The sequence below is a fragment of the Columba livia genome, chromosome 3, assembly GCF_036013475.1.
Source record: "Columba livia isolate bColLiv1 breed racing homer chromosome 3, bColLiv1.pat.W.v2, whole genome shotgun sequence".
In the NCBI taxonomy this organism is placed as follows: Eukaryota; Metazoa; Chordata; class Aves; order Columbiformes; family Columbidae; genus Columba; species Columba livia.
Window position 1 is genome coordinate 114,320,114 of NC_088604.1, and position 19,816 is coordinate 114,339,929.

Sequence of the window (19,816 nt, forward strand, 5' to 3'; positions counted from 1 at the left end):
ATTAACAAGAAATTTATTGCATCAAAACACTGTCTCTTATCTACTCTGTGAAAAAAACAATAAACAAAAAAAAAACCAAAAAACCACACAACCACCAACCAACCAACCCCCAAAAAACACCAACCACAAAACCCAAAACTGTGACTGAGGGAGATTTATTATGACAAAGGAAATGAAAGTGAAAGAAAATAAAGGCCCCCAAAGCTTTTAATATAAAAACATCACCTTTAAAAATATTCTAGATGAGCTTGCCTATCCTGAATAAACAGGGACATGAGGGTGATTGTTATCATTTAAAACAAACATTTCACAAAGTGTTACAAAAATCTTTTAAGTGTTCCGCCCTGGCAATTTATTTTTCTAATTCACTAAATTAAAACAGAGAATAGGTCAAATTATCAAAACCTAATTTGTAGTGCAGAGATGAGAGTGAGTAATCTCACTTAATGAAGCTGTAATCAATGCCTGAGCAACTCCATTATTAGTATCATTACGTAATTTATTTATGCTCTGTATTGCTAAACTCTTCACCATAAACAGCCTTCAAAGGCAAAATTTGCATAAGCTGAAGTGTGTTACTCCAGAGCGCTGCAAACAACCTCTTGTACAAGTGCAGTAGCTCTCACGCAAGAAACAACATGAGATCTACAAGGTCAGGTTCAGACATTGGTTTAAGTCAATCTGCGTAAGAAAATGTTAGTTTTGCCTTAACAAAAAAAGCAGCTAAAATGGGGTAGAAAATATTCCAGCAGTAGTTGGAGTTGTGATGGGAGCTAATGCTTCCTAGTGGCAATTACGGCATCTTTTTCCAGGAGCATCTCTGCCTGGATCGTTTCATATTGACTATGAGACCATAGATCCAGCCAATCTATTCTCCCTTTAGAAGGGATTCCACTTGTGAACAGCAGCATGTTCTTGGCTGAAATATTTCCCCTAAAACTCCACTGAGAGCAACACAGGAAATTTCAATGTCAGCAGTTGAAACATTGCCCCCCACCTGCCCCCCCAAAAAAACCCAACACCAATAAAGTTACTAAACATTTGAGAAGGTCTCAGGGCAAGTGTCCCCACTGCCACCCACTGAAACAGCTCTTCCATTTTTGTGAGCCTGCTATGGCGCATAAGCCACAGCTTTAAGTGTTCACCCAGGACACTGGCACAGTCTCTGAGCTAGTGAAGGAATTTCTCAGATATTAAATAAGTGGTATCAGCTCAGTGTACTAAGAAAACCTAAACTGACTTTTTTCCTAGTAGCAGAAAGGGGGCAGATCTCTCACTGTTCTTTACCAAGTACCTATTACATTAGTCCCACCCAGTGGCACCTGTAAGGACTTAGGACAATGACACACAGAACACCTGAAGACCCAAGATCCCCCCAGCACTAGCAACAAAATATGAAGATGAGGGATGCAGACATTGCTTTGCGCCAAAACCTCTAGAACCACCAAACCATTGCCATAAGCTTGTAAACCCCTAAGAGTCTGTCTTTACCATAACAAAGGTTCTTTCATATATTCAAACAGAATTTTTTTATTTTCTTGAAAGAAAAAAGGTATGGCTGTCATCAGCTTTGTTACCAAAGTATTTAATAAGCTGGTCAAGGCCTAAAAAAGGCACAACAGTCCTACAGATGTATGAAAAGTAGTTAAGTGTCTTCCTTAATTAACCTCAAGCACAAGGGGTAGTGCTTATTTCATGAGACTCACTTTAGCTGGTGATGTAGGGGCAGAGCAATATTTCATAATCTCCAACAAGATCTCATTATTCCAATATCAGAAGCTATATCCTGTCTAGTGATACAAAAGTTGAATGTTATCCTAGAGATATATGCTTCTTAATATCACTAGTCTATGTCTAGACAAATATTAAGCAAAGGCTGACCAGATATGAAAAGCTATTAAAAAGCCAGATCCTCCTACACACCGCTGAAATAAATTTGCTGTTTTCAGGTAAAGAATGCCACATAGACATCTGTGAGGGAGAAACAAATGTATAGACTGAATTTCACTTATGGAAGAATTAAAAAAAAATAAATCAACTTCCATTGCTACCTAAAAGTAACTTAGAGCAATTGCCCTTACGTGTACAACTGTATGACCACAAAGCTTTATGAGAGCACACACATTCAACATGTTTTGAAATGATAACCAGTGATGCCTTTATGAATTCATGATGTGAAGTTTGGATATCTATCACCATAAGATCCCGTGTTGCTGCAGAATTGAGTCTGTAAGGCGATTATCTGGTTAGTCAGTCTGTGGCATATACACAATGTTCATGCACAGGCCACTGAGACATGTTCTGGCTCCTTCAGATTCAGGTGAAAGCAATTAATTATAAATGGAAAATGAAGGCTTTAAAACCGAAGCAGAAGGTCAGTTCTTCAACTGGCCTGGCAGAACTCAGCTCTGGTGATACAGTTTAGCTGTCTCCAGTTAAGCAACCTTTTAAGTCCACATAAAAACAACAAATCTGAAAGGGAGGGGCTGGGGAGAGGGCAGGGAAATCAGCTCCCCTTATATTCCAAACAATGCCATAAGTAAAATTTGTGTTCATGTATGTGATAGAAAAATTACATATGTATTTACTTCAAAATTACTGCTAGTGTTATATAGTGGAATCCAATTATAGCGATGCAAAGTTTATACCAACCACTTTCATTTTTCAATGTTTTATGTGGGAAGTAATAAACTGTGATAAAAAGATCTAAGTACGGACAAATGGAGATATTTTGGCAAACCCTATTTTATTTATGAAAAATCAGTACTTTATAAATTATACAGCTCAACCAGCGATTAATTGCCTAGAGCTTTGCCTTAATACACACTGCCAGTCCTGTTCTACACTATGTTAAAGGAGTAAGAGATAATATGAAAGTGGTCAGCATTGCCTGTATGCAGCGGATTGGTCTCTGCCAAGAGAAGTTTCCTGAAGTTATTGCTGGCAGCAGTCTCTTATGGGAACAACATCAAGATGGATGAAAAGATACCTCAACTAGTTTAGCCAAATTGAAAATGAAGACACTGGAAACATGGCAGAAAATGATCAGATGACACCACTGGCACATCCATCCAGCTGCCATGATCATTACAAACAAGCATCATATAGCAGGACTTTTATCAGAAAGATTCTTTCTAACAAAATAGGACATAATTCCTCAGCAGTTGGCCTAGAAAAAATAAGCATTTGATATCCCAGTTTCGTTGCCAGTGCTGTTTCGTATCCTTTAGAGTCTTCTACTGCACCTCTAGTTAGGTGATCGTTTACTCACACAGGAAGACGACCACACAGGATGAAGCACTCAAGTTTCTTAGAGCTGATGACTGTCAGAAAAGCAAAGGCAGAGCCAAAGAAAACTCCAAATCAAACCAGAATGCAGTTGTGCAAAGGAACACTGTTTCTTTTAAGAGGTATAGAACTGCTTTGCAACTGCCTTTTTAGGTGGAAACTGCACTCCTGCAAAGTGACAGAACCGTTACATAAATTAAGCCTATTTAATGCAATATTGTTGTATACTTTGTGTGTTGATGCCAGTAACTATAACTGGCCCAAACACGTTGCAGTGAAATGTTAACCTAGCGCAGTAGAAAATTATTTTTAAATCACATTATTACAACAGATGATGCTCACAACAAATGCAGCGGTAAATAAGCGCCCTCTTAAGGGCACTTGGTACAAATAATGTTCCTTCAATGCACTTATATAATTGTGAAGGTCAATACTGAATATTTCTCTCAGCTAAAATGGCAGCTTCTAACATCTCCCCCTGTCAATCACCAGTCTCTGGGGGTACTTAGTTTGCAAAAAGTTATAAAAAGTTATATAAAAATATTAATTGCAGTGTATGATACTCACCTGTTCCATTCCTCTAACAGGAATTAATATTAGGATGTCTTCACTCATCTGGATATGGGGAGGAATAAGTAGAGGGAGAACAAGCAGATTTAGTCTTTGGCTGAAGGAAGCCAAGAGAAAAAGAGAGATCTTCCTAATTATGTATATTGCAGACACTGTTGTGTTTTCATGATCATATAAATACATACCAGCCTCAGGAAGATAAAAATTCAAAGTGCCATTTTGTGTTATTAATCAATACAAAAGAAGCATGAAATTGACTTCAGAAACCATAGCGAGAGACCTGTAGGTAAAGTCATACCCACGGTTCCAAAAACAGCTTAGCCATGCCACGCGGGATCCTTGGAAAGAGCACCCACAAATTTAGGGTGCTGTGACAGTAACATGGAGCACACTAATCCCACTTGTTCCCTTACACATGGGTATTGCAGAACTGGTTGTAGAAAACAGGTTTACCAGAAGCTGAAGCTTGCTCAGTATGGTCTGTAATACAGTCTTTGCCATTTAAGAGCTCTCACAAGATCACAGAGTGGCAATTTTAGGCTCTGCAGATGATTTGCATAAGTTGAAAAAACTTCTTCAACAAGATATCCTAGTGCTCATTTTTGTATCTTAGGTGGGTGAAGCTAGCATCTCAACTTAAAGCAGATGTGTTCCTGCTTACAACAATACTGCAGAAGCAGACACTTAGGATAATGCCAGATTTGGCTGTCATACCCATTCAGCTGCAAAACCAGATCCAAACAAAGAAAGTAACTAACTTCTTCAGAGAGTTTTCCGTTTAGCAAGTCCCAAGATTCAGGTCAACTCTATACTTTAAAGCTGTTTATCAGGTCAGCTAATGTTATGTGGGCATTGAGAATCTGCCTGGCTGGTGGGTTTTTTGGTGTATGTTTAGGGTTTTGTTTGTGTGGTGTTTTCGTTTTCTCCCAACCCTCTTTTTCTTAACAGGCTGGGTCCTCCTGTTCCTTTTAGTACATTTCTTAAACACAGCCTGATTGACAGACTTTCTACTTTCAGAGAAGCTATAACAGTCATTGCTTCAGCAGCTAGACCAGCCTATAAGGAAAGCTATTTCAAGAACTCCAAAATTTGAAGAAAGTCTACTTTTGAACACCACAGCTCCGTATTTTCTCTCCTATAATCTTATATTTTAGATATTGCTTATGGAGGAAATTTGAATGCTTCTCAAAATAAAATGTGAAATTTGCTTTGTATATTTATAGACAAAAGCTTGCTTTTGGAATGTACAGCATCAGGCAGCAGAGAGAAGCAGTCCCAGGAAGAACCATTACCAGCTATGGCCAAAAGAGAGGCGGACCCGTAAACCTTTCTGAGCCTGTTTTTGGAAAAGATTGTTTGGAATTTTTTTTCACTTCTACAGAGAGTATAAGAGAAATGAGGGGTGAGGGGGCAGAAGAGGAAACTGAAAGGAGCCCGTCTTAAGGTTGACAGTTGTCCCACTGAGTTTTCTCTTGCCCCTTTTCTCGTGTCTTTTTAAGACATTAACACCAGTTCCATAGGGTAGGATGCATCAGTTGCTGTGACCACATTATACTTTCAAATCAACACTCCAGGCTCTCTGCTATTTCAGTGGGCCAAGTAGAAAAACAACTAGAATATTGCTCCCATTTTTCACTGCTCAAGTCTCTTCAGGAGAGACCTGGCAGCAACCAGAGACTGGTATGAGAGCATAAAATCCCCAAACAGCGTGCCCAGCCGTACCTGCCACACCTACACACATCACATTCCATTGACAGCTGCCTGCAGCTCCTCAGACTCTGTGTACTGGAAAAGCACCTCCCAAGTGTGTTACATAACGTGCGTTAAATTCTTTGATGAATTATTTTTCTTGGGAACATACCTGTTCTAAGGAACCCATGGTGATCAGATGACTCATCATCAACAATGACATCGCAGTGGAAATTGATGTTTTACAGATTTAAACTATTAGGTTATAGAATCACCAGGGAAATACTAGAAATTATCTTCCCATAGCTGTTTTCATTTGTGAGAACAAACGTTTCTCAAAATAGCCTTTGAACAATTGTCCTACTTTAGCATAGCCAGTCATCACAGATGCATTCACAATACAGTATGTAACCAGCAAGCCCTGCAATATGGTATTGCCATGGCGAGTAATAGCACATAAGCTTTGTACTGAGTTTGCAGGGCCTTAGGACTGAAACTTATCAGGCTTGCTCTAACTGAACTTATCTTGACCTGCCTGCAACTCTAGTTTTAGCTTCATTTAGCTGTAAGGGGAATTATTTTCCAATTGACTAGGTGTCTATGACTGATTTGTTTTACTTCAGTGTATCTTTGTACGGTACTGCACCATGGTTCTATGACTAACATAATGTAGTGCAGTGAAACACAGCCTGACATGACATCAGAGGTCTGGGGAATACAGATATAGGTTGCAGAACAGAAGAACAGGCATGGGATGATAAGACATGGGGCACAGGTTTGGCACTGGGAACCCCACAGCTATGAACACCTCACTGAGTCAAAGAAATGCAAAGCTAAACCTGGACAAAGCTTGTTTGAGGAGTAGCAAAAAGAACAGAGAAACAGTATCTAATATAAATGAAAACCATATGTACTATTTTGTTTGTTGTTTTTTTTTTTTTCCAGTCAGAATAGTTTCACACACATACAGGGCTCATCTTACTCAGGCATACTGCAGTCTTGGTATAGCCAGGAGGATAAAGAGGCGGGGGGAAAAAAGGTGGTTTTCTCTCCATCATACGGTCTCAGTCATGTAGATGTTGGGCAGTGCTAGCAGCAGAGGGGACACTGCCAGCTTTGCACCCTTTGTCGCAGGAGTCTGCTTGTCACAGCTCCTAAATTACACTGCCATGGAAACGCTAGTTTGATTTGCTATTGTTCTTCCCAGTATCTTAGGCTGGAAAACACAAGTTCTTTACAAGTCTTTTTCAGTTATACTAACATAAATCACGTTACATAATTCTAAAAAAAATTGGACTCTACACTTCATTTCTTTCCCTGTGAAGAGCTTGAGCTGGAAAGGTCTTCAGGAAGACGAACATCACTCTGTTTCTCAATAAAAGAGGACTTTAAGAGCTAATTATATCTAAAGTGTGCCCCTTGTGCCTTCACAAGATAAACCAGTACAGTTTTGTTAAGTGTCTCTGAACAACAATGGATCCGCTACTGCACAGTTATGTCCCTTTCTCAGTTGGGAAGACAGCACATTTATTGCTTCCTCTTCCCTTTCTTTTAGAATCATGGATTAATTTTGATTAAGTCTTTTTCTTTTCAACAGGGCATCACTGATAGCCCAAGTTTAGCCTTTTTATAATTACATACATAAGGAGAAAATGTTTAGGAAACGCAAGTGAAGAGATGAAAGGTAGCTGGAAAAGCAATAGGGGTAAGTGACTAATGGACAAGTTTGCTCTGAATATATTCTCTGTGGAAACTTTCTATTCCTGTTCAAATTTGCTCTATGAGATGACATTCTCACTCCCCCACACGCCCATTTGCATTTCACACACAGGTCTGACCAACAGTAACTGAGGAAGAAAAATACTGTTATAGACAGTAAATGTGCAAACCTGACCTTTTCTCTAATTGGATAATGTCTCCTAAGACATTCAGAGACTGATTTTGTTCTCAGTTACATGGATGTAAATCAGGATGAGTTTCTTCCGAGACCAGAAGAATTATATTCTTAGCCTTTATGCCTTCTGGTAGTCTATTACACAAAAGCACGTATGTCCTTCTCCGTAGATAGCTGAGACACTTGTCTGTCTGTAGCACATTATCACTGGATCCAAGATGAAACAGCCTCTTTGATTAAGATACAGCACAAGACGGCAGTGGATATTGACAGTAATTATTGATTTGTCCAGCCTCTGCATCACTAGCACGATAACCAACCATCTAAACTATGGCTTGGTCATAGGTGACACAGCACATAACAACACTGCTGTGTAAGGAAACCTATCAACAAGCATTTGCACTCTTCAGGACAGCTTTTAAAGACTAGGTCCCAAGGGCAGTTGGAAATTAAAAGGCTTTGTAAACTGATGGCAATTAGCCTGTAAGTCATCAGTACTGCTTAACATGGAAGTTTATCTTTATAATCACTAACTATAGAAATAAAACTGGCCATGATAGTTTCAAACAGAATTCCCAGAGTTATTATAGGAGGAGGCTACCTTCTGGCTGTAAAACTGACAGCCCACTAATGAGAGGCTTAGGAACATCATGTAATAATGTGAAAGAAACTCTCTTGCCAGAATTCAGAAGTTCTTACCTTAATATCTGTTTTAATCTGGGGGGGGAGTGGAAAAAAGAGTTTTGCAAAAAGTGTTCCAATTAATTTTAAGAAATCCACCAAAAGAGCATTTTTGATCAAACAGATAATGAACCCTGACATAGAGGGAACCAATTTTCTTAGTCAGTCACTTCTAATGAGTGAAAAATAAAAGACTGTGAGTGCAGATATAAATCATTGAAAAAATGCAACATGGCTGAAATACTGGTCCATAAGCCTATGGAAGAATAAACATCAAAGCATTTTTGGGCACTAGCAAGTGAAGATGGATTTAATCAAAAGAATATTTACATATGAATAATATAACTTGTTACACATTTATAGCCATCCGTGGAAAATTACATTAATTTGCAATGCAAATGAACTGGGTCAGCTAACATACGCCAATGACTGATGAACACTGCTAATGACAGAACTACATTTAAGTAGTTTCCAAAAACCTTATTTTTTTTCCAAAGTGCTTATTGTACACTACAGAAAATTCCTAGTGTCACTGTGCAACTAGTAAAGATATCAGTACAGGGGTTGTGGGGGGAACCCATCAGAGCAGGTTATGATCTTTGTATTTCCCTTTACAGAAATAAGGATCAGCTTAACCAACAAATAAGAAAAGCTTAGAAAACGTGGTTTAAAAGATGTGGAAACTGGGCAAAATGCACTACGGTCAGTTGCAGCTTGTTCATACCTATTTAAAGACAGATAGCATTGTGTGAAGGAAAGTGCCTAGTGGCATTTCAGTACAGTAAGAGGCAGGCCAATGATGACTGAAAGACAAAAACTGACTCTCACCTTCCTTTCTCCACCTTCCTGTCCTTGCCCATTCATATGTTTAATGTATCTGAGAGCACCTTAATGAGGTTTTTTCCACTGGCCTGTCATGAAGGACAAAGCACAAGGTACAAGTTGGCAGCATGAAGTAGGAGGTATCTCAGTGGAGACAGATATGTGGGGGACAGAGAAGCAAAAAACCAACTGAGTAAGCAACCAGATAAACAGCTTACCATACAAATATCTAAGTGCAAATACTTCAATAAGAGAACACACTAAGAATTAGGAACACCATCAGGATTAATCACCTTCTCATCTTCCCCCTGCAACAATCATCCACAGATACTGAACACTTGATAAATACCAGTTGAGAATATTGGCACCAAATTTTGCCTTGAATGCCACTGCTCCCACCTCGGGCCTGCAGAACTGCCCAGAACCCTAAAGAGCACAAGGGCAATAGCAACAAAACCTTGAAAAAAAGCTCAGGGACTGCATTTTCAAGCCTCACTGGTACAGAAGAGTGTGAATCCATGACTGACCTTTCGGTCAGCTTTGAAGCCCATTTAATGCTGGCACTCAGTCCAGAAGGCCAGCCTAAACCCAGTCCCAGACAAAGCTGACAAGCAGCACACAAGGTACATCGAAGGGCCACAGTACCAACTGTTTTCATCTACTGGTTCACTGCTCATGTACCAAGTTACTAACATATAGAGATACAGCCTAAGACCAATAGGCAAAGAAAACGAGTTCTCTCAGGGCTGCCTGCAGATTGAAATTATACACAAAAGTCACATAGAAGCTGATTATTGAGACCAGTGCCAGTAATTGCCTGCTAGCTGCAAAAGCCAATGTAGAAGCTAAAAAAATATATATATGAAATAAAGAGCAGGCAAATATCTTCAGATACATTTGCTTAGATTAGCAGCAATTTTTTTAATTAAACCGAACATCACCATGCCCTTCAAATCCCAAACACACACAAATATTGCCTCGAACACTACAACTGCAAACTGTGTTTCAAGCAATGTGCAATGAAGGCAGCCCAGGATTACCCTTTCACTGAGATATATGTTAAGACTAATATAATAAAAATCAATTTATTTACTCAACATCAGGATGTAGTTTACATTTTTTATATCACAGAAGCAGATACTGCCCAAGATCCATTGTAGTAAGCAACTAATTAGTACAAAGATTAGGATTTCCAGTCACAACCTTCTGGGACTGCCACATCTGAAATGCTGTTTCAAAGAAATCCATCTTGAAGAATGTTTTCCAAACAAAGTTAAAGGCACAACTCAGTATAAAGTGTTACCAAGATGTGACAAGTTTTGATCATGGCTGATGTTTATTCATGAGGTGCTTTCTAGCCATTTTAATAAATTACTGGTATTTTCAGAGCAATAAAATCGAAGATTTGAGGCACAATTAAGGAAAATAACAGAACACACCTAGCACTTGAACAGAACTGTGCATAAGTTTCTACTCTATCTGCCCAGAAAATACTTCACAAGGCAACTTGAGTTAACGTGTCCAACTAATGAAATAGCACTCGAAGAAATAAAAAACATCTTCACCCTGCTAAATAATTATACCTTTCATTCATCAGTGACACGCAGTGGTTAGGATTCATAAGAGCAGATCATGAAGCTGTCTTTTCCATATTCTGCCATCTGGAAGCTTGTAATATCACACACCTACATTCCTCTTGGTTAGGAGACCCAATAACACTTTACTGCCATCTGTTATTTTGGGACTCCTCATGACTATTTTATGATCCTGTCAGAGAGCCACTTTGCTGTTATTGTTTATTGTGGGGGATGAAGAGGTAACTGATACCGCTGCATGTAGCTGCACATTCTGTCATATCTGAGATATCTCCTCTCTCCACAGGCTCTTGTTAGAGGAACGCAGGAGCTTATAAATAGTGTGTGCAAAAGTAAAATTAAATACAAACCTTTGTAGTAAATCACGTGTGAACTTGGTGAAACTGGTTCCACTCATCCATGATTATAGAAGTTACAAGGAGGTTACTGTGGATGCCTCTGTGTCCAGCTCTAGGACATGAAAGAGGAAATATGACATCGCATTTTTAAAATAAAAGTTGTGTTAAAAAAAACAGTACTTAACAGCAGATATGACTTTGTCCTCTTTGAGCAAGTGAAGTTCTGCTCAAAATTATGATTAAATTCCTTCTGGTTAAAACAAAACAAAAAAACCCACGCAACTCAACAATATATGAATTTAAGCGTCTTGAGTGTGTCAGAACAGGTAAAAGTGCAAGGAGGGTTTAGTAGTTCACATTAATCTCTTGATAGAAACACTGTTGCCATAACAACAGCATATTAGAAAGATGGGTGAGAAATGCCAGAAACACGTAACTTTAATAAAGAAAATATCTAGTTTCAGGTATTCTCTATTATATGCTACAGCTCATTTAGCACAGCTAAATAAGCACAGACTGTACACAATAAATTTCAAACCAGCATCTATTTTCTTCGCTACTCCTCACCTTTATCATACCTAATACTTCAGAAAGCATTAGTCATTATGGTACCCTTGTGAGGAAAGTGGCGTTATTACTGCTGTTTGGCATTAGGGAAAGTCAATCGAAGAGCACCAATTAACCTGCCTCAAGTCATATTAGAAACCTACCACAGAAGCAGAACTGCATTCCAGACTGACAGAACTGTACATGACCTCGCCTTCAGCATCTCTCTCTTCCCACCACTGCCGAGCAGATGCTCAGCCCCTTCCCCAAGATTCAGACAAGGTCAAACATGATATTTTAGTAACAGAGAAAGCACTGTACTGAATAATTGGTGTAGTGAGCATTAGGGATTCCCTCCTGCATTTGTTCCAATTACAAAACAGGCTCCCCAGGTTCTACTAAAACAAAGGAAAGATTTCCTCATTTGCACAAGCTGTACTTATGTGGAACAAAATGCCCAGAAGGGGATCTCTCTTTAAAGGGACAACGGTCCCCAGAACAATTTGCAAAGTACAAATCTATCATCTGCATGACATTGCCTGGAAGAATTGCCCCTCAGGACAAAAGATATTCAGCTACTAGTAAATGTCATATTTTTCTTTTCTTACTTCCCACCCCCCTTTTTTGTATCCCACTGGGGGCTGAATTACTGTAGTTCTTTATTTCCCCAGAGTTCCTAAATGCTCTTATCATTCCTTGGATGCATCTGACTCAGATCCCTACAACTTGCTTCCTGACAGGTTTCAGCCTAGCCCTTCCGACACGGGACAAATTCTTATAAAGGCTTTTAAATTGATTTTTAAGAGTTTGAGGTGTTGCATGGAAGGTTGCTTTTTAGCCATGACCCACTGCACTTTATCAGTCTTCTTACCTCAAATACATTTAGGATGTCACAAGGATTCTAGCAAGCTATTCATTGGGCTTCTGTCAAATATTCCTTACAGCCACAGAAGCTTTATCTTCTGCATATCTGCCTTGTGGTCATGAAACTAGCCCCCAGATGGTGTTTAAGTCAACTCCGTCATGCATTTCTGTTGTTAACACAGTTCAGTAATGGGACACTGGCAGGCAGTAAAATCTGGGGTAAATAGTGCCTTTTGCCTATAACACACTACAAAGTTGCTGCTTTACAGTGCCATTAGAGAGAAGTATTAGTCAGTGACACAGCACGTAGCAGCCAGGTGCGTGTCTGCTCAGGTTCCCTGCTCCTGTTCGTCAGAGCCATGGGCAGCCTGAGTTCAACCCCCTGCTCCTCCTGGGGAGGTTTGACTCTGTGTCTCTTCTCTTCACATACATGTCACCCTGCAAGGCTTTACAGGTGGAGAGGGAGACCACAGGACCTTTGCTAAGAGGACTTAGGTTGTGGTCCCTCACTCCAAAAACATTCTGTGTGACCAACTATTCTCCCCCTGGAGCACAAATTAAGGTCTCTTAAGAATGCCCAGCCCTACCTCTTGACTAACACAGAATCAGTACAGCAGTGCCAAAATAATCACTGCACCCACCTTCATTTACAGGAGCAGATAATTCCCAGAGTCTCCCTCTCTGCACAACAGCCAAAGGGAGCTCCACAAAATAATGTGGCCCTTCCCTGCATTCAGCTCACCCTATTCACATGCTCCATCACTGGAATGAAAGGTTCATACTACAGTGTGAAGATAACATCATAAAAATCAGCTGGAAAATACTGTGTTCTGGATTAGCACAAGCCTTCAGATCATAGCCTTGAATTCAGATAACAGGAATAAGTACTTCGTCTCTCAGAAAAATCTTTCCTGACTTGGGAGAAATTCTACCAAAGAGAAAACAATTGCTGAACATTTTCTTATGTAAATGATACTAGCCTCATAATCTCCCATGTCATTTATGTGGTTGATCTATTCACTCTCCATAGGCAACACTTCAGAGAACCAAGCTCTAGCATTATTTTACTAGTAATATCTCTGCAAAATACAGGAGCACTAAATCCTGTTTTTCCTTAGGTGAGAGAGCAATGGGAATCTCTAAAGGTAGGTATAACCATCTAATATCTTTGAAAATCAGAGTGATCCAAATGCCTTTGCAATTTTTTAAAATTCATTAAGACTCAAGGTCACAGAACACTTTATGTTCAGAGCCAGCATGGTTTCCTTTTTCTAGACCCCTACTCTAAAGACTTTAAAGTACTAGCTTCAATACTTCTCTTTGTTACTTCAAATAGTACAGTATTTTTGCTCATATGTTTTTCTTCCATGTAAAATTGGTCCCAGTGTAGTGTCTTAGCTATTACTACCACACTTGAACTTACATAATTTGCATTCCTTTTTTCTTAATAATGACAAATATCACAAAGTGCCTGTGGCAGAGTAGGTGCGACGCCACAGCTCAGGTTTTTGGTGTATCTAGATTTACAATTAATGAAATTTATTAAGAACTAAGGTGTTTCCTCACAATCACAGACTGTCTAGAATTCTTAAGCAAATAACCTACATATTGCTTCAGCATCATTATTTATATGTATTTGTCAGTGTGCTGAGGTAAACAAGTTGCACTGGGAGGACAGACCTTTGTGCAATTAAATGGTCTCTTTCAGATCTCTTTCAGCAGGAACCCAAGCTTCAAAAGCAGTAAATTGTTGATCCATTCTTCCCATTTCTTATGCAGCATTGTCCTGGAAGAACACTCATATATTGGCTGGTAATGTCCCCCTTGGCGCTCGGGCACAGCATGTTCCCACTGCAGAGAACACCCTTCTCCTGACCCTGATGAATGATTACAGAGTAGCTCTGATTCAGCACTACCTTTCCTGCACTGCATCATTACGCTGGAACACAATAAAACTGCTTCTGCCATTGTCCACAACCCTCAGCAACATCCACCCTCATAAAAAATAGTTGTCTGCTTCCTCCATTAAAAAACATCTCTGCATTTCACAATGGTAGCTGCTCCATTCTCCTTGGCAGATTCACTGTTACATAACAACCTTCTCTCTCCCAGACAATGAAAATCTTGGTGTTAAATATCCAGTCTTGCAAGCTTTATACTTTTCCACAACAAACAATTATCTAACCTTGTTTCAAGCAGCAATGACTGAAGTTCCATCTGAACCTATCACGACTCCGGAACAATTAAGTCAACACATGCTAATTACAGTTTTGTACCCTCACTACCATGCATTTATCTAAAATACTAGCTTTCTGAAAGATTTTCTACAATGATCTAAGTTGCCCGAGGGCAAGCCATAAATAGTATGATGCCTATTCAAGGAATACACAGGTCCTAAATTTCCACACACAGACACTCTGAATTTACATACACAGCCCCACTTTTGAATATAAATTCAACTAGAAGATTTCATAACAGTTTTCATACAGATCACAGAAGGGTGTCAACAGACTAGACTATCTCACAGTCCCCACATCTTCCTCATCTACACCTGCTCTGAGCTGGGAGAACTTTTAAGACCTGTGTATTTGGGCTTATTGTAAATGTCAGTCACCAAACTGCCCTGCTCTGTTCTCGGAGCAATTTGAGTCTTTAAAATATCAATGGATTTTGGTCTCTTGTTTTCCCTTGTATCTTTAAATGCAATAAAGTATTATAATAACTGCAGAAGGTAAATAAGGAAGCACACAAAGTCCAAAAACAAACAAACAGAAAAGGATGGTTCTAAACTATTGCTGCATCATTAACATTTGAAAGCAGCACTAGCATGAAGCAAACAGTAATTAGAAACAGCCTTTCCTTATCCTGCCAAGAGACTGACTGCCTCTAGAGTGATGACAGAAAGGCACGAGATCTCCATTTCATAAACACAGGGAGCAGAGACCAAGAAATACATTCCACAAGGAGTGATTCTCTGTAACAGTTGTAAAGATTTGTGCAGATCCGACGCACTAACAAAATCTGCATCCAAGAGCCAAAGTTTCTCCTGGAATTCCAGCTCTTGAAGTCCAATTCTTCTCTCAGACTCACAGCTTCCATTTTTTCTACAGAATAAAGGTCCTTAAAAGGGAGAACTCTGAAGGCTCAATAAACATAGAAAGTAAAGGACAATCACAACACTTAATCATGTTTTCAGGCTGTTTTTTTAACCTGCATTAGGTTAAAACAAAGGAGGCATGTCACACACCATTAGAAAGGCCTAAGTGCTATTCCAGACAGAAACATGGATATCTTCTCTAACAGAGGAGAATGAGCAAGATTTAAGCCTCAACCAGAAAAAGTGATCAATCATTTTAAAAGATTCAAAGACTAATTCAGGAAAGCAAAATATAAAGGTAGCATATCATACTGTGTAGATAGAACAAACAAACCCCAGAAGAACTGAGAGACTTTTCAGGTACATTTACATGCATGAACCAAACAGACATCAGTTCATAAATACAGAACACCTTCCAGCCCCTACAAAATTAACAAAGTAGCAACTGAAAATCTGATCAAAGTCCTATAGGTATAATATTAATCACTTACACCTCAGTGTATGTGTCCCGTGGGACACACAATGTGAACTCAAGTCCCCCTGAGGTGGGGTACAGGTCCTCTCTGCCCAGCTCTGTGCCACACTGCCTTGCCCTGCCACAAGGCCTGAACAACTCCAGGATCCATTTTTATGATGGGCAATTCACCCAGAGGCTCCTTAGCTCAGCTTCCAGTGCCTTCTTACACACTGCAACCCTCACTATGTGTCCTGTGTCCCAGAGTTACAAGACCAATAAGAAAAAAATCAAACCATTTGCACAGAATGGGTATGTAGGAATTTTAAGATTTCTTTGGCAAATAACCTAGCACTTAGGTTACAAGGAAGAATCCTGCCATGCAAACCCTCCTTGACTGCAGGGGAACAGAAAGAGGTACCAGATGCCTCTTCAGTATATATAGCAACTTTAAGTTTTGTGTCTTTTCTTTGCCTAATTTAAAGAGCTTTTTATGGAGGATTTCTTATCAGTTTGGATCACACATCATGTTGGCCTGATCTTTTTGTAATTGAAGAAAAAAAGATCTATGCTATTTTACAGGAGGATAAATCAAGGCACAAAAGAGGACTCATGTCCAGGGTTTAGAACGGGATACAGATTCCCTGTCCCATGGGGCTCGGTCATGCTTTCAAGGCATCAGAGCAGGCCTGACAAGGCACCACACTTGCTCCCTCTCTCAGGAAGCCACAAGAGCTCAGATATTGATGAGGCGGCCAAACTGCAGGCCAGCTCCTGAGCTGCAGCATTGGAAGCAGCTCTACCCAGGCAGCCCTGAGCTCCTGCAGGCACAGCCCCAGCGACCTCTGAGGCACTTCTGCACCACAGCTCTGAGATACAAGCTTCACTTCACAAGAGGTGAGCATCCAACATACCTCTGCACACACAGAGGAAAGGAGGTGGTTTCCACGGCAACGGACATCGTAATAGAGCTTTCAATCCATCCAACTTGCTCCTTTCTGCCCCGTATCCCAGCACACACCTCTCCCCGTGCTCAGCAGCATGCTCACAGCAGCACAGCTTTCTGCCTCCCTTCTGTGTGCAGGGCTCCCATGGGCACCTGAGAGGGCAGAGAGACCTTTGGGGACATGCTGGAATTTTTCAGACACTATGAACAATTAGGTGATGAAAGCCTCAGTGGGCTCAACAGGATGGGGATATTTGAACTGTGAAGAGTTCCAGCTTCAATTGCCATATCACAATATGAAAACACAATGGTCTTAATATCCAGGCTGAGTTCCCGCTGATAAAGCAAAACTCAAAGCAAGATTCAATCATTGGTTTAGAAAATCTAAAAGCATATCTCCACATGCCATTTGTTCACTCATACTAGTGACTAACTTATCATTCCTCTTTTCTTGTACTGATGAGGCGTCCTAGCTGTGCGAAAAGGTAAACAGGAAAACCATCCAGTGTCTTTTTCTGTAAAGTACCTTAAGCTGTCATACATAGTACATGTTTACACATGTAGATCTGCATGGACAGGCGGAAAAGGACAGAGCCCTGCCCTGGGGTCCAACATGCAGAGCAGGTCCTGGGTCATGACACCTTTTGCAAGTTATTGATATGACACCATTGCTCTGCTTCCACAAAGCCAGGTGTATGGGGATGAAGAGTTGGTCCACCCATCCTCTTCAAAGTACATTGAGACCTACTGATGGAAATAATGCTAAATATTATAAAGCTGATACCTTTCGCATAACATCCTGCAAACTTAATATTTGTACAAATCAATGCTTCACTTTCACATAAGAAGTATGTATGCCCCAAACAGGAATTTACGACTTATTCACTGTACCCAGAGTTATCATATTTCACTGCATGAAGTTGCAGTGTATTTCTTAAATTGTCTTCGCTTTGCTGCTGCTGGGTTGCAGGCAAGTAAAGTTTATGTCACAGCCCCCTTTCTTCCTACAACTCTCCTACCCTCACTCTCTCTCCTTTTCTCTAATAGAAGCACCTCCTGGTCTGCTCCATCCCCAACTCCCAATGACTCTCTTACCATTATTTCTAGTTATGTCAGGAATAACTGAGCTCTTTTTTCGATGATACCTGTATTTTTAAAGGAGGCGAAGTGCCTGGGTGTGCAGGTGGGTAGACAGTAGATTGAAAATGCAGTAATGCCCCTGCCCAGTCGCAGTGACTTTGATTACCCAGTACAAGGCAACATCATGTAGCATCCAGGTACAAGCACGATCAGCAGCACCGTACACAGGCACCTGCTGCTGCCCCCACCTGCCGCATGTCTGGGGATATTGGTGCTCACAACAAAATGGCAAAGTCTGGCAAAGCTCACATGCCATGCAGCAATATCCCTGGAGAGGGCACGGCCCTGTTTACACAAAATTCAACTGTGAATTTCCAGTCTTACAGTGCTGAGCTCTGAATACTGATGCTGTAGTGTGGGAAAAAGAAGGGGAGGTGACTGTCCTGCGCACATAAACAAACACATGGTAATATGTATTATTCTTCACACAGACAAGTATAGTCTAACAAAATAACCAACAACAAATCACAGCTGAAAGCAAATGCTTTGTTTCAAGAACTTGCCTTCCAAAATCAAAGCAATGCATCTTGCAAACACAAGTTGTACCTGAGCTGACAAAGCTAAGGTACCAGATTGTGGTATGTAATAATCTATACTGGTAGATAACGCTGAGTAATTTCACAATTAGCTACAAAGGTGGTGTTTAAAATTGGAAAAAATGAATATCTTCTCCCAAATCAGTGCATTAGATGTCAAAGTTACTGTAAATCATTAAAATCCCAAACCATAAAATCCTTCTGCCATTTTACTTCTTCCTACTCATCTTATGGCACTACAGCTCGCATCCAGATTTGATCTTTCAGACAGCCTAACCACAGCTATTCTGGAAAATGTCAAAAACATTTCATACCTCCTTAACTTCAGTAAGAATAATACAGTATTTGCATGCTGTGTCATAATGACCTGTAGCTTCAGTCTTGCAAAAGAAGAACCATAAATGGAAAGTTGAATGCTATGAAGATGAACTTTGTCTTTCATTTGCTTTAAAGTTAAGGGAGTATTTGTTGCATTAATAAGTTTAAGATGTCACAGTTAAGGGCTAGAGGGACAAAATGTCTGATCTATATTTACACTGAAATAAAAAAGTAAAATAGATCAGATGCGGACTTTTATTGAAGTGAGTGTTCAGCTTTTTTTGATACCTCAGTTCTACCTTTCGCTTTTCAAAAGTTTTACCATACAATCTAAAACTGAAATGAAAAATAGACAAAGAATAGTTTTCATAAGTAATACTAACTATCCTTATTACCACATTTTGAGATTCAAGATTCCTCTAAAGATACTTACGCAGAGAAATTAAATGTGTGTATTCAGCAGGAAAATGTTTTTCTAGACAACACATATCTGCCACAAGAAAAAAATCTACACTTCCCTCAACCCTCTCCCACTCACATAGAGGTCTCCCAACCAAAACACCCTGTATGAATATCAGAGACTCTCATACACAGGCAAATTTCAAGTATTTTGCAGGAAAAGGCTACAGGTTTACACCACAGCGTACACTCCTTCACTGAGGAGCATCAGCTGAGTAGGACAGGAAGGGGCAGAGATGATGCATCTCATTACAGAATTTTTCATGACATGACACTCAAAAAAGTGTACAGAGAAATGTCTGTAAATGCCAAGTTTGGGGAAACTTGCACACTGTTGTTTGCCCTCAGTTTCTGCAGTGTAGTGTGAAAAGAGAGCTACTTACATGCAGCTTCATGACAAACATCTATTTGCAAAATAAGAGCCCCATGCAAGATAGGATATGAATTACAGGGAAGAAACAGCAGCAAGAAGAACATTAATAATCTGTGCAGGTGCAAAACGGTACATTGCATTATCCTGTGCAAAACGGTACATTGCATTATCCTGTTACTTTGATATTTTGGAACTGTTCTACCAAT